Source organism: Rhopilema esculentum, chromosome 9 (assembly GCF_057945365.1).
Source record: "Rhopilema esculentum isolate cy_ngs chromosome 9, ASM5794536v1, whole genome shotgun sequence".
NCBI lineage: Eukaryota > Metazoa > Cnidaria > Scyphozoa > Rhizostomeae > Rhizostomatidae > Rhopilema > Rhopilema esculentum.
The window spans coordinates 10,729,224-10,740,663 of NC_142823.1; the positions used below are offsets into that span (position 1 = coordinate 10,729,224).

The following is an 11,440-nucleotide window of genomic DNA, read 5'->3' on the forward strand; positions in this document are numbered from 1 at the left end:
ACACAGTGTGAAAACAAGGATTGAAACAGCAGAGAGCAAAGGATTTGCTGATGCAAATTTTGATGCAGTTACTAAATGTGTTGCTGGAAAGTCAGAACTTCATAAAAACATTCCTGCTATAAAGTATGGTAGCAGGATGGAAAAAGAAGCTGTTCAGAAATTCTACCATGAATATTTAACACACCATCAAGATGTACAAATCAGAGAGTGATCATCAAGTCGGAAAAGGAAAACCAGGTGAGTGATAAGAGTTGTTTTGATCAAACTGAGTTGCTTGGCCTAGAAAAAACTGCCACTGGCAAAACCAAGGTCTTAAGAATTGATTGGGATTTTCAGAAGGATAATTTTGACTTTCAGCTAGACAAAATGATTGCAGATCTTCAGGACAAGACAGAGACAAAATAGGGTATTTGAAGTGCTTTAGCTAAGCTTTTTTGAACCTTTGGGACTGGTAAGCCCATTGACAGAAAAGGCTAAATCTGTTTTTCAAGAATTGTGTGACATGAAAATTGATTGGGATGAAACTCCAAATGGTCTAAATTCCCAGCTTGTTTGTGCTAAGAACAGAATAGCACCATTGAAAGTCCATACTATCCCAAGGATTGAATTTGCTTTCAGCTAGAATTTTAGCAAATCTGATTAAAACAGTGTATGATTCTCTTAAGGATTTTTGCACATGTTTAAACCTTTGTTATTCTAATATCCTACAACATATAGATTTGACCTATATCTCATCTGTCAAGGAAACCCTACAGGTCTTAGGTGGAGAAAAATAATTAGAAAAGCACCCCCCTAAAATGAGAAAACGCTTGTTTGAAGTTGAGGATTTTGTGGATCAGATTTCAAAGTGAATGGTTATGCTTAATTCAAGAAATATCTGTTAGAGAGGTATGAAATTCAACAAAAACAAAGCTGAAATCACAAAGAATGCCCCAATGTGAAATTTACTGATGATTCAATCTGGTTGCTATGGTAACTACCAATGAGGGAGGCTTTTGCAACAAGTATAAATTTTAGGACAACCTTAGAAAATTTTTAAAAAGAGCTCATAGGGACATTACTAGATTTGACAAGACAAGTATTTCTGCCAAATCTCTTGCTAATATTTTCAAAGGTTATGAAAATAATCATATTGGGCAATCACCTGCTATGAAAAACAGGCGTTTTGAGTAAATTGCGATTGAAGTTCATCAATGTTTCTTAGAATGTTATTCAACTGGCAAATGCAATTTTAGTTCAATTTTTGCTTCTTTTTTATATGTCCTTCTCTGTTTTGCAGCAGATGGTCCTTGATCCTCCTCATTGAATGCCCTTGCCACATATATCACCCCTACCAAACTCTTGAGCCATTCTTCTTCTTGAGCTTTTCTTGGCGAATAACTTCTCTGGCTCTTTTAAACCTTTGTCTCAGTCTTGCTGATGACTGCACAATCCTTCTCTGGTCTTTCTTGTTGCTACAATGTTCTGTATAATTCCCCATTGCAATACCTAAAATATCCATCACGGCATGTTTTCCAGTTGCTCCAACATTGAATTGCAAAACAGCTGAGCCTGTTGCTACCTCATCAACCTTCATTCGTTTGTTTTGGTGCTTTGGACAACGTATCCAAATCAGAGAATCGAAAGATTCATTCACATTTTGGGAGAGCCCTGGCAAGCACCTTTTTCGCAAACTGGTACTGCACAAACGGTCAAAGAGAGGTAGCAAAAACTCTAAGAAAACTTCATCAAGATGATATGGCTTACCTACAAATGCTTCATCTGTGTAACATCTATTGTTCTTGCAAGCACAACAGGAGTTTGAAAGACAAAAATCTTTTCTTGTTCTTTCATCTTAATGCTGTGATATAGGACGGCCTTTTTTTTGCATTTTCTCTACTGCTTTTTGTCCTTTTTTTGCGTCCCTGTCAACAGAGCTTCTAATAGCATTTTCATAATATTTTCGAAGCCTGTCTATTACTGGTCTTGTAAGCCTGCCTTGCCTCCCTCCAACAGCCTTTCCATCTGAAAGCTTTCCACCTGTTTTCTGCACGCTAATTAGATTTTTGCCCTCTTTTTTTGGATGTGACCAATACAACCAAGTTTCTTGACACCGTAACATTCCCCAATCCCATTCTCATGTTCATTTTCCCATCTGGTGTATGCTGCAAACTTCAGCCATTTCTGATAATGAAGCGATCTTTTGTCCATTGATGAATTTCTATTACAGTCCTCACACCCGAGAAGTATCCTTAACTTCCGAACAGACTTTGCTATCTTCATCACACACCATCTCTTTGTCATGGAAGTTATGTTTTGATAAGGACCGTCTCAAATGATCTTTGCAGCTTCCTTCTCCATGGCAGTACTTGAACCTTCAGTTCTTTTTGCATTATCCTTGTCTTGCATGGTTTGTTTTCCATTGCTTCTATTTTTCCAAGTTACATTTCAATTTCTCAACAGCCTTACATTTTTTGCATGACTTGGACATAACTGCATAGTCCAACATTTATGTCTACTGCAATTACACCACCTATGCCATAATTTGCAGTAAAGCCTCGCTTGCTCCAAATACCATCAAATGAAACTGCAATGTTTATTGTATCAGTTTTGCAATAAAGTTTCGATTTTAAGTGTGAAACCAGTCAACCTGTCTTTTAGATGATATCAGAAATTCTGGAAGAGGAAAAGAAAAATCATGCGAATTCACCCCTGATGATTTTGTGGATTCACCTTTGGTTTTGGTGAAGACAGAAGATGCTGTTACGGAACAACTAAAAAACGAAAGGGAAGAGAACAAGACACCATTTGGTCATTATTTTCGTGGAACACAGACAAACCCCAGAATATTCTGTAACACGTGGTAAGTATTCTGTATTCAAGACTTCGGTAATTTTATTCTGGAAACACCCGCCCCTTTGATCTTCCCATTAATTATTCCCATAAGCAGATTATACATTGTATGAAAAGCGTTTTTTTATTTTTAAGGCACTCAAACAGAAACACATGATACCACTCTGTCAATCATGGTTGATCAGGAAAAACAGACAGAGAGCCATTTAAAAAATAAGACATCTATAGAACCTGTAGATGAGATGAATGATGAATCTGATGAGGCACCAACAGGACAATCCACAATGGAAGATAAGGACTGAATAGGTAGCACTGAATAGTCTGATACTGAAGATTCAGAAAGTTCTGAATCTGAAGCTGATTTTCAAGAACCAAAGACATACCTGAATTCCGAATCTTGCATCGTCACGTTTGCAAGTTGCAAAATTTGTCTTGCCCCAAGCACAAATGTAAGAAAAACTCTTTGTGGGTCAATGTTGCGTATAGAGGCTGAATGCATTAAAGGGCACAAAAGGGTCTGGTATTCCCAGCCAATGCACAAGAAAATGCCATGGGGGAATTTTCGAATAGCTGCTGCCTGTTTAATTTCTGGCAGCCAGCCCTCAAAAGTTTTTTCTTTTCGTAAACATTTGAATATGGCAGGGATATCAAAAACGGTATTCAATGCTATTCAGAGTGCATATCCTATACAATCTGTCTTTGCTGTTGGGGAAGTCTGAAAAAAAATTTTTCAAAAATTACAAGGGAAACAATTAGTTCTTGGTGGTGTTGCATGTGTTGATTCCCCAGGCTATTCTGCAAGTTATGGGTCTTATTCCTTAATGAATCTGGAAAGTAATAAAATTATAGATACACGGCTGATTCAGGTATTATTGCTATTTATGCAGTCTATATTGTCTGTAAAAAAGTAATGTTGATTTATTTGGTTATCTTTTAAAAGCAAATAGTCAGGGAAATAAAGTGCTACTAGTCTTGACCATACCAATGTCTTATTTGAGTACACATTACGACAAAAGCTCAACAAACATTTTTTAATGGAAAGTAAACATTTTTATTAGTAGAAATGAAGTTGGAGGAGCAGGCTTCATGGAATTAGAAGGTCTCAAGCAGGCTCTGGGCAAGATAGAGGGAGAAAAGATTGAGTACAGAGCACTTGTAACAGATCGCCATGGCCCTGTTAGAAAGTACATCAGACTGCAGAAGAAGGACAAACAACACTACTTTGATGTTTTCCATGTTGTAAAGTGTGAGAAGAATTTGAAATTCTGTTTAAAATGCATCCTTGTCTTCAATCCTAGTAAACATGAGCAACTTAATCGATTTCTTCTTTCAGCTTTTGCATTTCTTAAAATAATTAAGAAAAGTTTCTGCCATATGGGATTTTTACCAGAGATGTTTGCTTTTCATTCTCTTTAAAGCAATTAGGAAAAAAGTTGCAGTACTTGATTGGGTAAAAAGCATAAAAAAATCATGTTTATTGCTGTGCAACATCATCTATGGGTAGCACCATTGAAATGAAAGAAAAACGCCTGTCACTTCTTAACCATGTTATCAATGTTCACGAAGGTCATGGGAGTACTTACAAGAAATATCCTCATGGCAAACTTGTGCGCAACTGGTTACGCAAAATTACAAAACGCAAGGGTAAGTCGTTTATTAATTCTATTTCGTCATCGTCCCAGCTCCTTACAGAGCTGCACGAGATGGTGTGGGTTAGCGCATATTGTGTATTCATGCGTTGCGAACAAGCTGAGAATTTGATACTCTGTTCAGAGATTTTTTGACTTTCGAGCATCACCTGGTAGACATTCTGTTTTATTGTTCAGATAAGTACAGTTATTTTCTTAATTGTTCTTTTTTTCCACCGTTGTCTGATGGCTAGGGAAGAAAGTTTCCTAGCCCCTGATTTCAACTTTGAACCCGAAGAAACTTCTTCCTGTCTTAATGATGTTGTTGACAGACCTTCCCAAGAGCCTAATAGTATGGTCTCTATTCTAAATATAATGATATTAGATTCAGAAATGGACTTCCAAAATTTGGTGAACAAAACCACTTTTATAAAACGAGTAAGCCTTTCTGATCTTGTTAGACTGGGCTGTTAGAACATGAATCGTGCAAATTGTGATACCAGCATGAAAATTTGTATATTGAGGTAATTTCCCACGCTGATGACGATGCCGAACAGACACGAGCCGAAAAATGCCCCCAAGTGCTATTTTTAGACTGGGGTACTTGGTCTCAGTCCTACAATTGGGCCAATCTCTATATGTCATTATTGATTTATGAAAAAGTGGGAAAGGAAAGATTTAGGCGCATTATCATATATCAAAATATATTAAGAGAAAAGGAAATGAAAGAATGCCCCTTTATGCTATTATTAGAATATGCAATTGGTACCCATGTCTCTATTTAGGCATTAATCTCTAAATAATTACTCTCTTTTATATGAATATGAAATGTAGCTTTCTCCATTCTTTCAACAAACCTGCAAAGCTTTTTCTCTGCAGATCAATTGATGATATTCTTTGAGGCTTTCCTGAACTATCCTATTCTAGATGCGATGGCTACTTCAATTGAGACTTGTGTTCCCCAATGCAATCTGAAGCTGCTGCGCCGTTAAAAGGTGCTTGCACTCCGGAGATTTTCCATTATTTGCTAGATGATTGTGAAAGTTTGGTTTAATGTTTGGAAATGACAATATATTGCCAGATTCATTTGGCAATCTAAAGAAGCATCTGAAAAAACATTTCACCACCACTTTGCATGTCATCAATTTAGAAGCCTGGGAGAAAAAAAACGTGAAAGAACAACACAAGTTGCAAGAAATATTGCATTTCGAATTTGGATCACTGGTATATGTTACGATATTTATCAGGAGGGAAAATCATTCAGATCGTTCGAGAAAGAGATTCTAAAAGCAACTCAGAATTGATGTGATATGGGAGATTTATATCACTCCTTTCAGTTTCTGAGAGATTTTCAGCCATTCGTTTCAAAGGAATTCAGTAGATTTCATTCTAGAACTGTTAAGATTTTTGGCAGAAGAACACAACAAAATGGCTTTCTTCCAACAGTAAATTTTCTTGCTGACAAATGAACCAATGTGCACAGAACAAGACTATTTACCGGTGTCTTGACTACAGTTCCTGACAGTGGTACTCCCATCTGCTTTGTATATTTTGGCCAGCCTATTGTTAAGGACCACAGTGGCAAAGGAATAGCACAAAGCGTGGTCGATCAAATCTTGCGATTTAATATCAAAGATTCACACGTGGAAGCTGCTAGCTATCTTTAAATGTTCCAGACCATATGTCATAGCTTTATTCACTACCTTCTACGTTTTTGGCAACATGGGATCCACTTCACAAAGCAGGTCTAGTGGACAATAAAATAAGAAAAGCTGCGAATTTCAAATGGCTTGTCGATTTACAAAAGAGATTTAGCGAAATTTACAAAAAGTTTAATTGGGGCAAGAACTACGAGCTTTTGGTTGAAGTTTGTGACATGCTGGAGCAGAATTTAGCTACACTTCATAATTTTCAAGTGACCAGGTTTGCTAACAGTGTATGTTTCATGTTTATAAACTTAAGAAAAGATTAAAAACCTGTTTGTGAGTGCCTAGAGAGGATTATAAATGAAAACAAAAATGGTACTGCTAATGAAAACACATAATTTGTACTGTAGCTATCAAAATCTCCATCAAAAGTATAGTAGAGAGCTTAGTGTCAAGGTATGAGGTTCATTTTGACAAGGAAAGGCAACTCAAGGAGGAACATGCGTTAAATGGGATGGAAATAGCTGAGAACGCACCAAAATTTGCAAAGGCTGACCAAATCCTGAAAGCAGCAACGGATATGTACTGGAAAAAGAAGAGTTTCTTGGGCGAGTGGCACTTTACACACAGATCAAAAAACATCAGGTCCTTCTCGGGAAAAAGCAAAGTAATGACAGAACTAATGAAAGCAACTTCAAAATTTTCGTTGATGGATGACTGATAATATATAACGCATGTTATCCTATCTGTTTCAAGGTGGACATATGGCAGATTTTGAGAAAAAATGGAAATATTCTCAAATTTGATTTTTTTGTGTTTTCTTGAGAGTTTAATATATGTAGTGATAGAACCAACTTCATTTGGTTGGAATTGGGCATGAACAGTTGCAATAATTGGCCTTGCAAAATGCTTACTTCCTTTAGCAACGCAAAAATTGTCTTGCTAAGGAGCCGTTTTTAGAGTTTTCCTCTAAAATTTGGTCACATTTTGTGCCCTACCAACTATTTTCCTACATTATTGAGTTGAATGTATTCTGTGTCTTTTACATAGAGAAATACCGCAGCAAAATGACAAAATTTACTTTGACAAAGCCATTTTTTTGCTCACATACTTTATTGTAAGAAGAAAATAGAAGACTTTTTGGTACTTGAATGTTATGTAGACTTACTTTTGTAATGCCAGGGAATAAGTCAAGAAGTAATTACGTCAGGAAGAAAAAGTTTGTAGGCCTAAGGAGACAGGATTGACGAACGATGATGATAATGAAGGAAGGCCTAAGAAGGATGATTCTAGGCCAGGTGCAAGCTATACGCCAGATAAACTTAGTAGGGCATTTGAGAAAGTTTCCGAAAACTGTCCCATTTTAAAGTCAGAAAGGAAACAAGTCCTTATATAGAAACAAGGCAGAAGGCTTTTAATCTTGGTTTAAGAAGCACTATTTCACATCCAAGCACAGAGGCATTTGGCAACATTGTTTTTAATTCAAAGTTGTTGGATGTGGCTATAGAAACGGCAGCCATCTGCAAAATTTGCAGATCATCGAAAGGCTGCTCGAAACTTTTTCAAGTAGACTGAAGGAGACCTTGGCTGGATGAGTCACCTTTTTTGTGCCAAAACTGCCATCACAGTGTCAGTTTACATACAACTGAGAAGGTTGACTGCCTTGGCAAGCAGACTTTTTCAAACAAAATCTCAGACTTGTTCAAGTAGGTTTTTATTCTGATCTGACAATGGACACACAGATCTTCAAAGAATTTGTGGTATGTTCGATTTACCTCCCCCAATAAACAAAGCATCATACAATGGTCATCTTAAAGATTTAGAACTTGTAAGTGCAAAATTGGCATGTCTCAAGCATCATTCAGATTAAAAGTATTCTGAAGGTCAAAGAAGAGGCATGTTAAAACTTGGATGCTGAGGAAGATGTTTTTCCCATTGCTGTTACTGTCGATAGTACTTGGCAAAAACGCTAGTGGTATTCTTCCTTGAATGGTGTGGTATTTGTCATGGCAGTTGAGACAAGGGAGGTTCTAGATTATGAAGTAAAATCCAAGTTTGTATTGAAAATAGTGAAAGATGCAATTACACCATTCATGAATATTCCAAGAAAGAATCTGCCACAACAAAATCAGATTTTGATGGTTTTAGTGTGCCTATGTCTCAAACTACCATTTGAGTACCTTAGCATGCAAACTGGCATCTCCCCGAGTACCATCCATTCTTGGTTTCAGAAAGTAATTGATATAATGTATAGAAAACTGAAATTCCTTATTCATTGGCCTGACAGAGAATTCATCAGACAGACACTCCCGCCAGTATTTAGAGCCCAGTTTCGAAGACTAACGTCTATTGTAGACTGCTTTGAAATATTCATTGAGCGTCTTGCTAATTTGAAAGCCAGAGCCCAAGTGTATTCAAATTTTAAAAAGCACAGCACCATAAAAATTTTCACATGCTGCAGCCCTCTAGAAGCAAGCACCTTCTTGTCACCTGCTTGGGGAGGAAGAGCCACTGGCAACCATATTGTTTGTCAGTCAGGCTTCATCCATTCTAAATATCATGAATTTGGTTACCAAATACTGGCAGATAGAGGGTTTACTTTGGTTGATGACTTTGCAGTTGCCTGTTAAGCAGAGCTTGTCAGTCCTAGCTTCACAAAAGAGAAAAAGCAATCGTGCAAAGGAGGTAGAGAATACGAGAAAAATTGCTAACATCAGAATTCACATCAGAAGGGTCATTGGCAACTTGAAGAGGAGATTTGGAATATTATCTCAAGGGTCTCTTCCAATTAGTTTAGTGAAATCAAAAACTAATGAGCTAAATGATGATGACTATCCAAATATTGAAAAATTGATAACAGTTTGTGCATGTCTTATTAACCTAGCACCCAGCATTGTATATAAGGACAGTTTTGTTACATATAAGGACATTTTTTTCAAGTTTTGTTACAAAAATTTAATGGTTAAACATAACAAAATAAGACGATAGTTGCATAGCCACTTTCCTTTTGGGGGCCGCCCCATACTGATGCAAGAGAAATGAAACCATTCATATTTGCAGGATGGATTGTCACATCCAATCATGTTTTCTTCTCTTGTATAGGCTTTTGATATATACAGTACAATTTCATTGTAGGGGTTCTTTCTTTGGATTTTTCCATTTCCTTTTCTTTTTCAATTTTCCTTATAATTAGCTCTTTGGCCACACTGCTTTTATGAAATTTGACAAGACTGTCAATATCATTTTCAAAAGTCTTGTCATGCCACTTTTGTTGCATAGCAAAACTGGGGAGCCCAAACAACAAGGAAACATGTTTCTATCTCATATACAGCCATTTGCATCTGCACTTAGATCATGTATTTGTGTTTAGTTTTTAATAGGAGATTTTCATTTAGGCAAAAATCTTTGTCAGCAATACATTCTTCAATGTTTTTTTATCTCTGTGGCTGTGTGGGCATATAACTTCAATAAGAAATTCACCATGGCAGACACATTTCCCTATAGCATCTGAAGAAGCACCTAGAACAGGAAACCGGTTGGGTAATCTGATTCCAGATTTACTTATAACTACAACTTCATGCTTCCTTTCTAGCTGGCAAGAAAATTCCCTTATGGCATTTTCCTCATTCTTTTTCCCCCAAATAATTGAGGGAACTGGGATAAGTATGCTTGTCAAACAAATCTTCAAAATTAGAGACTCTGATGGCCTTTCTTGATTTGTATGCAAGACGCAATTGATGCTGTAACTCCGAACTTGTCTCCAGGCAACTGAATCACTCTGACCTAAGGTTGCATGCTCAATAAAGGCAATGTCATCTTTCGTAACTTTTTCTTCATACATTGACTTTATTATGAACTCAATGTCATCTGTATCAAGACTGTAATAGCTTCTCAGAGGTTTAGGAAGTTTGGGAATTAGAGGCGAGGCTTCTTTCTGGTGAAAAGAAGCTGAAAATTGACTAAAAAGACTCAGTCCAACTGGCTGATCCTTAGCTGGTAGACTCTTCAGTCTTCCAAGAATATTGTTTTGTTGTAGCTCTGATGAGCATGAAAGTGTTGTGCTCTTGGGCTAGAAAGTTCTTTTTTCTGAATTTCTATACAATAGAATATCTTTGACCCGGGCATCTTGTATTTCAGCAACAAATTCGTTATTCCATTCACATGACCTTGATGTGCAGGCAACAGACGTATACCCAAGTCGAACTGCTGCCTCAATTTTAAATAACAGTGCAACAATTTGAGAGCAGGACTCTCCAAATCTGAAAAAAGAAGTAGCATTAAACTCTAAGAATTAGCAAATATTTTTGAAAAAAGACATCATGTTAAAAAAATTACTCAATTACTTTGTTTCCTTACATTGCTTAGTATAATTGCTTAGTATGCTTTCACTCTAAATAGGCACCCACCTTTATACCTTGGTTTGTCTTTAGTAAGCCATTATCAAATTTTTATGAAACCACATTTTTCTACTAGGGCTAGTAAGAAAGGCAGCAAGCGAAGTTCTCTTGAAAAAAGAAAGAAAACTTTGTATGGCAACTTCTCGTAATAATTTATGTAGGTTTCATTGCCCCCCAACCCCCATGGCCAATATCCCCTAAAATAGACTTCAAACAAAATTAAAATCTTAACAAGTCCACTATATTCATTGTAATTTTAACCTTATCTCCAGATCATCGAGTCACCATAACATGTTCATTTACCTACCCTGCCATACCGTTACAATGTCCACATATGATTGTCCATCCATTTTTGCAGCTACGCAAGGACTTAGTGGCTCCTCGTTAAGTCTTTGAGAATGAAGGACTTTAACTGAAAGTACAAAGAGGTTTTCATCAGTCTTGAGCAAAACCACTTTTTGAACCCATCCCAACTGGAACTGGTTGTATGCCTCTAAGTTTTTTCATTTGTTTCATTGCTTCTCTTGTGTTTTGGCCTGAAAGTTATCACAAACGGGGAACAATTATTGATACCTATCTGGCCTAAAAAATCAAGAATTAGCAGAAATAGGAATACATTTCGATCATAAAATAGAAAGAAGATCAATAAATTACCTGCAGTATTTATCAGGTATTCATAGATGTCAGGATATTCTACACTAGGCCATCCACTCATTTCACCAGATCACAAACCTTCTGGCAGAAGATATGGGTATTCTTTTAGTTTAATCACCTCCAATTGTTCAAGATATCGCTATTTTGCTACGGACGTTAATTTGTCAATGTAAGGGTAAGACATTTTCAGCCAGGAAATCGATTCTTTCACAAAATATACACACTTTTACTGACTAAGATCTATACAGGTTTTTGCGAGACGACAGCATTATGCCTTCACTTA

At 36.8% G+C, this 11,440-nt stretch overlaps 2 long non-coding RNA genes across 2 annotated transcripts; one reads left to right on the forward strand and one right to left on the reverse strand.

Annotated features, from left to right (window-relative positions):
* The first annotated feature begins 101 nt into the window (after window positions 1-101).
* On the forward strand, window positions 102-3,108 carry LOC148959626 (uncharacterized). The gene is made up of 3 exons (XR_016144073.1): window positions 102-237; window positions 2,641-2,842; window positions 2,968-3,108. It is a non-coding gene; the product is annotated as an uncharacterized LOC148959626 (long non-coding RNA).
* Window positions 3,109-7,829: 4,721 nt separating this feature from the next.
* On the reverse strand, window positions 7,830-10,947 carry LOC135695012 (uncharacterized). Its single transcript, XR_016144081.1, has 2 exons — window positions 10,811-10,947; window positions 7,830-10,365 (listed from the first exon to the last, which is right to left on the reverse strand). It is a non-coding gene; the product is annotated as an uncharacterized LOC135695012 (long non-coding RNA).
* Between the last annotated feature and the right edge of the window lie 493 nt (window positions 10,948-11,440).